The sequence below is a fragment of the Haliotis cracherodii genome, unplaced genomic scaffold (assembly GCF_022045235.1).
Source record: "Haliotis cracherodii isolate W230 unplaced genomic scaffold, xgHalCrac1.p SCAF_7, whole genome shotgun sequence".
Lineage (NCBI taxonomy): Eukaryota > Metazoa > Mollusca > Gastropoda > Lepetellida > Haliotidae > Haliotis > Haliotis cracherodii.
This window is the reverse complement of record NW_027266330.1, coordinates 3,725,156-3,740,326: the sequence shown is the minus strand read 5'-3', so window position 1 is coordinate 3,740,326 and position 15,171 is coordinate 3,725,156. Positions and strand designations below refer to the sequence as shown.

Here is a 15,171-nt window from a genome sequence, read left to right as displayed (position 1 = left end):
CATACTTTACCGTAAACGCCAAGGGTCCTTTTTTAGTATTATGGTCAACTGTTTGTTATGACGACAAGGATTTGCATAAGGGGCGTAATGGATTTGTGGTCAAAACAAGATGATCCAAATTAGATCCGCTTTTTATAGATAATGAAGAAATGTACAAAGATCTAGGAACGATTATTAACTCTAAACTTTTGTGGGATGCTAATACAGACTATAATTTACAATAATGGCCACCAAAGACTTTACTTTTTTTACGCTTAACATATTTTTATAATTACACTGTTATGTCCTTGTTTTGTATAAGCTTCATAACTAAATAATTCAATATTTCATGGAATGACTCTGACCTTGGCGAGGACCTTTTTTGCAACAAGTGATTCCCTATGTAAAGTGTATGTTGAATGACCCTGGCTTTGTTGTCAAATAATTGTTTGACAGTTGTTAAATATGGGATTATGTTTTATCTCTGAATGTTTGGGATGAAATATTTTAATAAGGACAGTTCTAAGTTGGAAACTCAACTGGGGCCTTTTCAATTGAATTCAATGTACAGCATGTACAGTTTGGATATTTCTGTAATGTGAATGCTACTAATTTTTGCAGAATGTCTGGATGAACGAATGAGTCAGTCATCTGCACAGCATCAATGGAAAAAGGGAAGCAATGAGGAACAAGATAAGAGTAGCAGTGAGTGGTAAATATTTGAAATTATTCTGTTTGGTTCATCATGTTCATGTAGCTCTTCTGCAAATATTTCTTCAGTTTGCTTGTTCTTTATCACCTGTTGGCAGGGATGGCCTAATTATCAAAGGCACCACAACTTGCTGTACATAGTTGCATCTCTTGGGCTTGACAGAAACCGATGGTCGTGGGTTTGAATCGAGGGTAGCATCATACACTTGCTTGTGGGTTTCATCAAAGTGGTAAACATGTAAGACCTGCATCACTTCAGGCTTTCTTCCCATTGCACTCATTTAACACCACATCCAACAATAGTTCAGCTAAATGACAAGGATTATAAATAATCAAATCTCAAATCTCAACTAGGCAAACCAGTGATTAATGTTATGAGCTCGATCCAGACGCACCGATGATGACTGTTATGGACAACATCCCACGTTATTGGGTACGATTACGAGCGATCAATGAGCCCACTTGCTACCTCATCTATTACTTTGGCTTGTATGGCAAGCATTTTTATGAGATGTCAGTTAATGATTGTTTCAACTCATCAGCATGGAACAATATATATCTCAAATGTTTGGTATATAACAAAACTCAAAGATGATAAATTAAGTGAATTTGCTGCCTTTTATCTGTAAGTACATGTTGCAACAATTCTTTTCTATTGCTACAATCTTTATACATAATTTTGCAGAAACTGAAGTCCAGCTTGAGATACCCGGATGACTGGTTGACAGTCTGGAAGGACCCTTCCAGATATCAGAAGTGATAGGCAGACAGTGATGAGGAGAATCCTGTTATTTCAATGGGGGCCTACCACGAAGTTATATCCCAATTGACACTGGGACACACTCACAAAGGCTGGTCTGGCTAATGTGAGAAGACCAACCAATGCCAAGTCGGAGTGGGACCCTTCAAGGACGTTGAAGAAATTATTGTCTAGGTGCCATGTGGTAATCACTTGAAAGGAATGATGTTTGCGACTACTTCTCTATAAATGTGGACCCAAACACCAAATAGAATGTTCACAATTCTACTAACAGAATGCAACAGGGATAGAGCCGATCTGGCCTCCCCTCATCCTGGTTCCTGTTTTTCCATGGCAATATAGAAGGGAAAGGATATTTGAGGGCAAGTAACTCTGAACTGGTGAGCATGGTCTGCTTATGCTTTCAAGCAAACAGTTATCCCACTCTGTTATGAGTATTGAAGAATAGGAGGAAATTGCACACTGCATCAGGAACCATCATGTGAACAATGTTCAGTGTGTGATATAGGCATATAAATAAAAGAAATTGATAATTTGTTTGTTTTTTATGTTTCTTTAGCCAGGTGTGTAAATGGGGATTTTCCAATATTTTGCCTCAGTTTGATAGCCACAGTTATCGGATGAAACCATGCATTGCTTGGACATCTTTGGAATAACACATTGATCTGCTATGTCAAAGGTCAATGTCATAGCCAGACAAAAAAATTGTTAATGGCAAAACTCTTCCTTAGGGCAGGGATAGAAGTTGGCAACTGGTCATACACTTACTTTTTATCCCCCCCCGACATATAATACGGGGTGATATAGCGATCAGCCAGTCTGTCTGTCCGTCCGTCCATCCGTAATCATTTCCTTTTTCCAGGGGAAGGATTCCCAAACCATTCAGTGTATTTGATCGAAACTTGGCAAATCTATCAGGCACATACTGAAGTGGTGCCTTTTGATATTTTGGGATTTTTCTAAAAAAAAATTAATTTTTTTTTTTATGGAATGACGTTGGACATAGACTCAATTGGGGATGGGGTTCGTTTCCGGGGCAGAATTCAAAAACCATTCAGTGTATTTGATCGAAACTTGGCAAAGCTATCAGGCACATACTGAAGTGTTGCCTTTTGATATTTTGGGATTTTTCTAATTTTCATTTTTTTAAATTTTTATGGAATGAAGTTGGACATAGACTCAATTGGGGATGAGGTTCGTTTCTGGGGCAGAATTCGAAAACCATTCAATGTATTTGATCGAAACTTGGCATTCATATGGATGCGACCATGGTGGATCTTTTGTGGATAAACAATGTATGCTTCTTAAAGAACTTTAAACTGTTGACTCATTACATACAGAATTGCACATTTACTAGTGGTTACTTTACAGACAGCTGCCGGGGGTTTATGTCATCTTTCTGATGACTCTTGTTCTCTAATGTGCCTTTTCCTGCAGAAGTCTAAATAACTCTTATACATATAGTTGTATATCATTGTCATATGTTTGTCAATGTTATACTGAATGAAGCAATTTACAATTGTTTTTGAAATAGTCGCAACTGATATTGAAGGTCAAATTAGCTTTCAATGTCTTTCAGTAAAAATGTTCACAGTAACTGAGGAACAGCTCTCTGTAGTGTGATGAAATCTGGTACATGTCACCCTCAGAGTGAGGCATATTGTGTTTCAAACTTAAATGTAGCTGGTATGCTCGTAACAAGTACTTGTACCTTTACAAATAATCATATTATCATCTCACTAGGACCAAAGGCCCAAGTGAGCACACAGTCCATGAGTTTATACTTTCACTCAGAACAATCTGGAAGTCTGAACATGAAATTTAAGGATATCATCATACATGTATTGGATGTTTGTTCATTAAACAGCTTAACATCTAAGAAGATTGAAAAAATTGTCTTCTCCAAAAGTACATGCCCATAGATCTCAACTTTAAGGGGATATTTACAACTAAAATGACACAGAATGTTACTACAGCTATCTGATATGCCCAGGCTAACATCATTTACCAGGATTAAGACATCTCGAAAAATTGCATCCGGATACCTGCCGGATTCCTTCAGCAATGTTCAATTTTCATGGTTAGTTTCCAATATATATTTAGGTGTTTCACACTTAATTGAACAAAATGCACCCCCAAATTGTGACATGTTTTTGGAAACTCAGAATGAGGTATCCGGTGCCGGATCCTTGGACACCCAGATTGAGGTATCCGGTGAGGTATCCGGTGCCGGATACCCGGATTCCAGGTGGCATACTTTCAGGTGAGGTGTCCATGCCGGATACCACGGATCTGGTATCCGGCTTGGTATCTGCCACCGGATACCCGGACGCGTTTTGGGTAAGTGTCCGGTGGTATCCGGATACCGGAAACTGCATTTTTTTTGCTGTGTCTGTCGTTAAGCTACCACCTGACACAGAAAGGTTTGTACTATTCTCTCTGTCGTTAAGCTACCACCTGACACACGAAGGTTTATACTACTACACTACTGCCTAAAAGTTCATTCCCCTAACACGCATGTGACACGGGTGCTCAACGGGTTGCACACGGGGTGAGCACCCGTTGGACACGGGTGTGCAACGGGTGTGCGTCGCGTGTGCAACCCGTTGCACACGCGTGTGCCACGCGTGTAACACGGGACCGGGTTCCAGTTGAAGTTGACAAATTTATCAAATGAATAGTGAGATAAAACAAAACAGTGAGATGTGAAATTTGAGTTAATGAGCGGCCATTGAGCTGTGCTCACCAGACCGTAAATACAAGGTCGGCCCATCTTAATTAGTGTTCGGTTGCTAGACTTTTATGGCATGAACCATTCCACTAGGGTCCAGTCTAGCCATTGTGGCTAGCCGACAGTAGAACAGTAGTGAATTTAGATGCGAGTTTATTGCTAGGGGAACCCCCGTGTTGACACGATTGTCGCGGGTTGGTAAATGTTCGCCATTAATAAAATGATTGTTTGTGGATTGCGAACATATTCATTTGCCCACACGAGTCATTCCATTTGATTGCAAATATAACGTTTTTCGTTCGCCAAATTTATGCTTTAGACAGTACAATTATGATATAGCCGTCACCACTACTAATGTCTCATTATTTCACGTAGGAATATGTCCCATTTCCCCACACCCCACTTTCTGTGTTGTATTTTGAAAGAATAAATAAAAGAAGGTTTTGTGTGGGACACTTTTATACTAATTATAAGAGGATGTTGTAAATGAATATGAACAGCCATGCTGTCTGACAGTTGATAGAATTTGAGATCTTCACAATCCCCGGGTGTGACCATGTTGACAGAATCTCGTTAGGGTTTGTGATTTTTACATTTGCCCAATGACCATGGTGAGTATTGCTGGGGATACCAAACGTAACAGTTTATTATTAGAGGTTGTGAGTACCTATACCACGTAGATAGGATATCTTTAGGATTTTAATCCTTCTTTGAGAGGCATTTAGAAGTTGGAGTACTACGTTAGGAGAAGATTTATGGGTGACTTTAATCCTTTCTTTCTGTGGGTAATCCTTTCATGTTGATTGGAGGAAGTCACTCAACCAGGTCATGACAGGTCGTGAGTTTACTCACTAACTACTGTGAGCGTTTTTGGCATGACATCTTTTCTTGTATAAACATAGAAACGATGCTCACTCACTCACTGTTAATCTTCTGCAGTTTGCTGGCAAAGTGGGGATAAACCTCAGTGTTAAAGACGATCAAATTTAGTTCGAATCCTTGTTTATATGTGACATCTCCCAAATGGGGACATTTTCATAAACTTGGCAAGTGATGATGAATTTTAATATTAATATTATTATAGTTTATGAAATTGTTAATAAAACTTAAATAAAATTGTGCTTCACTCTCACGAAAAATATATTGTCTGTGAGTAAATTTATATGTCACGTTACATCGGCATTTTTCAGTGATATTGGGACTACATGAAACATGGCTGGTTTTACATTTCTGATACAGGTGCTTGACTGAATGAGTAGTTCATGATCAATAAGATATGTTTAAATCAGTCAAGTTTGCAACAATAGATGAATAAGTTGATGCATTTGGACCGCAGTTACCGATTACCAACTTAAGACATAGAGACAGGGAGGAGATATATAACCAAACCTATGATCCTGTTGAGACAGTTGACAGTTAGAACGTTGGATTAAATGACAGTAACTAATTTGAACATTCCCCAGTTATATCATAAAATACATCATAACTCATAACAGTCCGAGAGACAGCTTCCAGACTTATACTAGTATTGAAGGGACAATAGCTTTTGACAGTTTAAAAGTAAACTCACCTTAAGGTGCTTGGCAAGTAAAAACTTACCTCCCTGTATATGTTTTTTAGGTTTGACAGCAACTATGCTTGTAGATTTCATAGATAGACATGATTGGTTAGCTAGATGTTATTACAATAAGCGAAAATGTCTTTAAAGTCCACAGTTTGTTTAAAAGTACAAAAAGTGTGTTATAGATTTATCAACGTTTTCTTTTATTGAACATAATATTTGCACTATATTGCTGTAAGCTGTAAATAATCTAGCCTCCCCATGTACGTAACTTACATATATTTATGTATGACCAGAACAGCAAATAAAGTTCTGGTAGATAGGTACCTCGGAGATTTAACGTGCGCTTTCCGACTTTAGCCTATCTCGCACACGGGGAAGCACTTATACTATTAGGGTAAAAAAGCGTAATGATTAAATAAAGAAGTGCAAACGGTCGGTACGCCACTACTCTGGAAGAAGTGGTACAAGTCTGTGTAGTTTGTGATGTCTTACTCGATGTCCTGTCCCCCCTTCTTGTGCACCATGACGAAAGGGACTCCTTGTTTGGCGTAGAGATATTCCTTTGGGGTGTTGATCTGGTCAACCTTGAGATCCGGCCGGGACTTGTAGTGGTTGATCGGAATGTCTGATTTTTCCACTAGTAAATAAAGTTCTTTGGTATGACCTCTTTTATCCCTGCTGACGTTATCCTAATGTTCAATTTCAGTCTGCCTCACCAAGCGTAAGAAAGCATTGTACATGATAAACCACACTGATGCAATTTTCTATATATATATTTGTAGATATGAAGCATTCTAGTTAATTGTGGATACACTGGGCAGACAGAATTGTGTTTATTTCCAGGCCATCCTGATCGTCGTTTACTACTATAAGGTGTATGGTTGGAGGCAAGATCAAAGGCGCCGCACAGCATTTATTAGATAACAGACGGGGTCGTCCGTTTCGCTTTGAACAACCACCCCACCCTGTCTGTAGGAGTTATATAATCAGTGCGCAAATAACTGTGTCAAGTCCACTGCCGGGCTGATGCGGTGTCAGTGTCAGCGATGAACATGAATGCCCAAATCATAGACCTGTAGCACTGACAAGTTGCTTAGCCAAAATATTTGAAAAGTGTATATTCAATTCTCTGATAACAGCAAATATAACCTTAGAAAAAGATTCAACATTCAAACAATCAAATGTAGAACGCAGACCTATGCTTATTATCATTTCTTCTGGATATGATCAACCTGCGGAACCCTCTATCCGATGAAGTAACTAATGCTCGCTCATTAAAAGAAATTAAATCCTTAATTAATCGTTCTGATGCAATTATTAATAATTTTGACTTCAAATATTTTCATAGATCATGCCAAATTGTCCACTGTCGCCTTAGGCTCGGCTGCAGTGACTTAAACGCTGATAAGTTTAGACGACATGTATCAGACATACCAGACTGCACTTGTGGATATCACCTTGAAGATGCAATTCACTTTTTCTATATAACTGTTAAAAAATACGATAATATCAGAAACAGCGTGTATTTCTACACACAAGGGTATGGTCTAAACATGATATTACATGGCAGTAGTTAAGCAGTTCTACAAACATGACTCTTCTTAAATCAGTTCATGACATCATTGTCAAAAGCAAAAGGTTTGAGTAGCTTAATTTTATGCATGTAGTAAAGGAAAACTGCATTACCTTATTTCACAGACACCACTTGCTTCAGTGTACTGGCTTCGTGTATTTCATTTGTGCATTTTGTATGTTTATGTTCATCACTCTCTTATATATATATATCCAGCTGTTGTTAAGTTGTTACCTGGAGAGGTATTACATAAGCAAGTTTTGCTTGTTTGCCGATCCAGATTTCTTTTGAAATAAAAATACGTTTAAGCCAACACAGCTAACCCTAAAACACATGATTGTAAACTATTCAAAAAGGAGCACTAATCTCTGGCTTCTTCTCGGGTGTCGAACTCAAACTCAAACTCATTTATTCTAAGAATAACATGACATACAATTATCTACAATTTTTATTATGTACAATTTAACAAAAATAATAAAAATAGGATACGTGGATACTAATACAATTTACCAATTGTATTGTACACATTGTTAAGGAATTTAGATAGGCCTTTTAGATTTCTTACACTGTTAGTGGTCATAATTTTCTTAAATGTTTGGAAACTTAAGATATTGCTTATTTAAGAGTTCATATCGCCGTTGGTGTAAAGCTTCACATCGGAATGAATAATGCAATTCATCTCCCACAGCGATAGAATCACAGAGTGCACACTGGCTGTCTTCCCTGGGAATGTTCAGCCATCGACCAGTTTCAACTGGTAATCCTTGCTTAGAAATTTCTGAATTTTAGTATTGGGAGAAATATTGATTTTAAGAGCAGTAGATATTTCGCAAATGAAGGTTGATTCTTCAGGTAATACGACCTTTGAAGATTTCAACAAAGGGCGCATGGTAATTAATTTCTTCAGCCTAAACAAACAGACAAATAACGGCGAAAGCTCATCGGATGTCGTTATTTGGAAATACCCCTGATTGTTACAGTTTGATAATAAAAAAAGTATCCCTGAGTGAAAGCATTTGCGGATTTCGGATTGCGTGATACAATTATGATACAATTACTACTCCCTTGTTGTCATCCACATTTTCTGGTATAACCCTACACTTCTGTATTTGTCGTAATTCACATGCTGCTCAGTTAATGAATTTATATTATGTATACTCAGTTGTAGCACCACTCAGATTACCGGATAAAGGTTCAAATTTGGTCTTTCTTGTACCTGGGGTAATTATTTAATCTAAATCCAGGTTTGAAGTGAGGTGGAATGTGAATTATGCACGTGGCAGCCCAGCAAGAGATGTATGATCAGTTGATTTACTTTTTTTGTAAATCAACTGATCATTCCCAGACATCAAAGGATCAACAGGAAATACGTTGATTGATTAATTACTGTTATCTTGCACAGTGGATATGTCAAAAGTAAGTGTTTACATGTGAAGGTAGGGTTACTAAACCTAGGGAATACACTCATATCATGGCGTGAAGTACAGATGTAAAAACAACATACTTTGTTCAAAGGGTAACCGATAATACACTGACTGGTTGTTCATTGTTATCTAACTCAATGTATGTTTTTAAGAACCGTGGACATTATAAAAATAGTTGTCACGTGGGCTTTCTCAGCTAACTTGGCACCTATGTGAAACAATTGAAACAAACTAAGTGATCAGTTAAGAAACAGACACGGGTTATAATATTCGATACATTTAAATAACGTTTAAAAACGATATATTTAAATATTTTAATATATTTCATATATATTCCAAATATTGTTTCCAAATAATTATTATTAAAGTATTTGATTCTCATATAGACATTTGACATCGAATAAGTATTTTTGTACGGCTGCAGACGCAATGGATATTGTTCCTTTATGTTGATATTCCCGGATACATTATAACTTTGGTAGGTTGTAGTAATGATATTTGCATTTTGTTTTCATTCATTCGCTGCAGCTTTGAACAGAATCATTCTTGTTCCTTTCCGTTTGGTTGGGAAGTTTTTCGATGCACGATAGACGTTGTTTTCACAAGTATTTTCTTTTGTAAGCGTGTATATGTTACAGTCAATGTGTAAAATATGATTCACTCAGGCAATTTATTAAATATCTAAATATTTCAGTCATTTTAAAAATTGACTGAATAATCCATTCATTTATTTAACCGACTGACTAAAAATGATAAAGACGACCAAAAGAGCTTTAAACACATCACAATATATTAATTATGCTAAGAAAAGAAGCCAAACAATACAGAACTGTACTTGGTGATGATATTAAACATAAACAAATATTTGGAATTCGTTATCATATTAATAAAGATGGACATATTTTTCAGTTAATTTGTAAAATAAACTGAATATTTAGGCGTTTAATACATTTCCTTAGTGAAATCTGTTTACATTTTGAATGTAAACATATACACACGGTAAAATAAGCAATGTGCAGATGAAATATTTACTTTGTGTTGCAAGTCAAAATAGTGTACACGAAGATCGCACAATTACCAAGCAAGTGACTTATCAAAACTGCATCACCATTACCGATGCTCCCCACAAATATACCTACATTTCAAAAACTGTATTTCATTTTTGTTGATCAGTGTGACCATATGTCCTTCTACTTTCAATAAAAATGTGCTTACGAATGGCGAGCACAGGTCGCGAACAAGTCTAGATTTCTGCTATATCATCCGGGTACTCACTGAGAAAATACAGTAATGCACAGGTAACAACTACTCCCGCGGAATTGCTTTAGATCAGTGCTCTTTTGTACGTTGAAATACTATATATTGTGAATGCCAAAATGATGTATCAAGGATCAAGTAGAAGATACATTGACCGTTGCACTGGGAGTTTATTCAACAGACCGTGAAAATAACACTGCTGTATCTTATTATTTATTTCAGATGACGCAGTCAAAGCTCACTTCTCCTGGCGGCCATTATCGAACGGCCAGCTAAAACACAACCCCGCGCTTACGTCTACAGGTCTCTTCCTGTAGTACGGTAATTAGTATTCTCTCCCTCAAGTGTATCCTCAATGATATAACCCACCCTCATTAATTACATGCTGCTCTTTTCCAGCCTCACGGCTATGGAGCTGTGATAAAGAGTCCAAGTCATCATAAAGTAATTAGGGTCCAATAAAAACAATGCGCCGCCAAACCTCATACATATTATCACTGAAAGTCGTACTACAGACGGTTAATGTCAAATCACAATAAAAGCATTTCAATTGCAATAACATGTTCCAGGACCATGTATTCTCTTAACACCATCGGATTTAGAAGCAATGGTCGTATAAAACAAAACACATCTATTTGATCACAACAGTATTCATGTTATTCCCACAAAATCACATAAAGAAAGGAGACATTAGGAAATACATGTGCATTATCATTTTTCGTCAGGATAACAAAATTTTCTCTCCTTGTTACCACCTCCAGGTTCAGCTTAAGACGGGTCCTCCTTTGGTCAAAAGTTTGTTCCCCCTCTAATGAGTGTGTCACGCGTTGCACACGAGTGGCGGACGGGGTGCACACCCGTGTGCAACGCGTTGCACACGGGTATCACACGCGTGACCAACCCGATGCACACTGGTTGCGTAACGCGTTGCCCATGCGTGTAAGGGGAATGAACTTCTAGGCAGTAGTGTACCTCTGTCGTTAAGCTTCCACCTGACACAAAAAGGTTTATACTACTATCTCTGTCGTTAAGCTACCACCTGACACACAAAGGTTTACACTACTATCTCTGTCGTTAAGATACCACCTGACACCCAAAGGTTTGCAATATCTCTGTCGTTGAGCTACCACCTGACACACAAAGGTTTACACTACTCTTTCTGTCGTTAAGCTACCACCTGACACCCAAAGGTTTACACTACTCTCTCTGCCGTTAAGCTACCACCTGACACACAAAGGTTTACACTACTCTCTCTGCCGTTAAACTACCACCTAACACCCAAAGGTTATGTTACTCTCTCTGTCGTTATGCTACCACCTGACACACAAAGGTTTACACTACTACCTCTGTCGTTAAGCTTCCACCTGACACACAAAGGTTTATACTACTATCTCTGTCGTTAAGCTACCACCTGACAGACAAAGGTTTATACTACCATCTCTGTCGTTAAGCTACCACCTGACACCCAAAAGTTTACACTACTCTCTCTGTCGTTAAGCTACCACCTGACACACAAAGGTTTACACTACTACCTCTGTCGTTAAGCTTCCACCTGACACACAAAGGTTTATACTACTATCTCTGTCGTTATGCTACCACCTGACACCCAAAGGTTTACACTACTCTCTCTGCCGTTAAGCTACCACCTGATACCCAAAGGTTTATACTATTCTTTCTGCCGTTAAGCTTCCACCTGACACGCAAAGGTTTATACTACTATCTCTGTCGTTAAGCTACCACCAGACACACAAAGCTTTCCACTTCTCACTGTCGTTATGCTACCACCTGACACACAAAGGTTTACACTACTACCTCTGTCGTTAACCTACCACCTGACACCCAAAGGTTTACACTACTCTCTCTGCCGTTAAGCTACCACCTGACACACAAAGGTTTACACTACTCTCTCTGTCGTTAAGCTTCCACCTGACACACAAAGGTTTATACTACTATCTCTGTCGTTAAGCTACCACCTGACACACAAAGGTTTACACTACTACCTCTGTCGTTAAGCTTCCACCTGACACACAAAGGTTTATACTACTATCTCTGTCGTTAAGCTACCACCTGACACCCAAAGGTTTACACTACTCTCTCTGCCGTTAAGCTACCACCTGACACCCAAAGGTTTACACTACTCTCTCTGTCGTTAAGCTACCACCTGACACACAAAAGTTTATACTACTATCTCTGTCGTTAAGCTACCACCTGACAGACAAAGATTTATACTACTATCTTCGTCGTTAAGCTACCACCTGACACACAAAGGTTTACAATATCTCTGTCGTTAAGCTACCACCTGACACACAAAGGTTTATGGTACTCTCTCTATCGTTAAGCTACCACCTGACACCCAAAGGTTTATACTATTCTTTCTGCCGTTAAGCTTCCACCTGACACGCAAAGGTTTATACTACTATCTCTGTCGTTAAGCTACCACCTGACACACAAAGATTTCCACTTCTCACTGTCGTTATGCTACCACCAGACACACAAAGGTTTACACTACTACCTCTGTCGTTAACCTACCACCTGACACACAAAGGTTTACACTACTACCTCTGTCGTTAAGCTACCACCTGACACACAAAGGTTTACACTACTACCTCTGTCGTTCAGCTACCACCAGACACACAAAGGTTTACACTACTACCTCTGTCGTTAAGCTACCACCTGACAGACAAAGGTTTACACTACTCTCTCTGTCGTTAAGCTACCACCTGACACACAAAGGATTACAATATCTCTGTCGTTAAGCTACCACCTGACACACAAAGGTTTATACTACTCTCTCTGTCGTTAAGCTACCACCTGACACACAAGGGTTTACACTACTACCTCTGTCGTTAAGCTACCACCAGACACATAAAGGTTTACACTACTATCTCTGTCGTTAAGCTACCACCTGACACACAAAGGTTTATACTAATCTCACTGTCGTTAAGCTACCACCTGACACACAAAGGTTTAAACTACTATCTCTGTCGTTAAGCTACCACCTGACACACAAAGCTTTACACTATCTCCGTCGTTTAGCTACCACCTGGCGCACAAAGCTTTACACTATCTTTGTCGTTTAGCTACCACCTGACACACAAAGCTTTACACTTCTCTCTCTGTCGTTAAGCTACCACATGACACACAAAGCTTTACACTTCTCTCTCTGTCGTTAAGCTGCCACCTGACACACAAAGGTTTACACTACTTTTTCTGTCGTTAGACTACCACCTGACACACAAAGCTTTGCACTTCTCTCTGTCGTTAAGCTACCACCTGACAGACAAAGGTTTACACTACTCTCTCTGTCGTTAAGCTACCACCTGACACACAAAGGTTTACACTACTCGCTCTGTGTGTCGTTAAGCTACCACCTGACACACAAAGCTTTACACTATCTACGTCGTTTAGCTACCACCTGGCACACAAAGGTTTTCACTATCTTTGTCGTTAAGCTACCACCTGACACACAAAGCTATACACTTCTCTCTATGTCGTTAAGCTTCCACCTGACACAAAAAGGTTTATACTACTATCTCTGTCGTTAAGCTACCACCTGACACACAAAGGTTTACACTACTATCTCTGTCGTTAAGATACCACCTGACACCCAAAGGTTTGCAATATCTCTGTCGTTGAGCTACCACCTGACACACAAAGGTTTACACTACTCTTTCTGTCGTTAAGCTACCACCTGACACCCAAAGGTTTACACTACTCTCTCTGCCGTTAAGCTACCACCTGACACACAAAGGTTTACACTACTCTCTCTGCCGTTAAACTACCACCTAACACCCAAAGGTTATGTTACTCTCTCTGTCGTTATGCTACCACCTGACACACAAAGGTTTACACTACTACCTCTGTCGTTAAGCTTCCACCTGACACACAAAGGTTTATACTACTATCTCTGTCGTTAAGCTACCACCTGACAGACAAAGGTTTATACTACCATCTCTGTCGTTAAGCTACCACCTGACACCCAAAAGTTTACACTACTCTCTCTGCCGTTAAGCTACCACCTGACACACAAAGGTTTACACTACTCTCTCTGTCGTTAAGCTTCCACCTGACACACAAAGGTTTATACTACTATCTCTGTCGTTATGCTACCACCTGACACCCAAAGGTTTACACTACTCTCTCTGCCGTTAAGCTACCACCTGATACCCAAAGGTTTATACTATTCTTTCTGCCGTTAAGCTTCCACCTGACACGCAAAGGTTTATACTACTATCTCTGTCGTTAAGCTACCACCTGACACACAAAGATTTCCACTTCTCACTGTCGTTATGCTACCACCAGACACACAAAGGTTTACACTACTACCTCTGTCGTTAACCTACCACCTGACACACAAAGGTTTACACTACTACCTCTGTCGTTAAGCTACCACCTGACACACAAAGGTTTACACTACTACCTCTGTCGTTCAGCTACCACCAGACACACAAAGGTTTACACTACTACCTCTGTCGTTAAGCTACCACCTGACAGACAAAGGTTTACACTACTCTCTCTGTCGTTAAGCTACCACCTGACACACAAAGGATTACAATATCTCTGTCGTTAAGCTACCACCTGACACACAAAGGTTTATACTACTCTCTCTGTCGTTAAGCTACCACCTGACACACAAGGGTTTACACTACTACCTCTGTCGTTAAGCTACCACCAGACACATAAAGGTTTACACTACTATCTCTGTCGTTAAGCTACCACCTGACACACAAAGGTTTATACTAATCTCACTGTCGTTAAGCTACCACCTGACACACAAAGGTTTAAACTACTATCTCTGTCGTTAAGCTACCACCTGACACACAAAGCTTTACACTATCTCCGTCGTTTAGCTACCACCTGGCGCACAAAGCTTTACACTATCTTTGTCGTTTAGCTACCACCTGACACACAAAGCTTTACACTTCTCTCTCTGTCGTTAAGCTACCACATGACACACAAAGCTTTACACTTCTCTCTGTTGTTAAGCTACCACCTGACAGACAAAGGTTTACACTACTCTCTCTGTCGTTAAGCTACCACCTGACACACAAAGGTTTACACTACTCGCTCTGTGTGTCGTTAAGCTACCACCTGACACACAAAGCTTTACACTATCTACGTCGTTTAGCTACCACCTGGCACACAAAGGTTTTCACTATCTTTGTCGTTAAG

The 15,171-nt window shown here is 39.3% G+C and overlaps 1 protein-coding gene across 5 annotated transcripts in view; it reads left to right on the top strand.

Moving 5' to 3' along the window:
* Window positions 1-15,171, top strand: part of LOC139448242 (apicoplast pyruvate carrier 1-like) — a 43,680-nt gene that overhangs the window by 15,216 nt on the left and 13,293 nt on the right. The window lies entirely within an intron of this gene.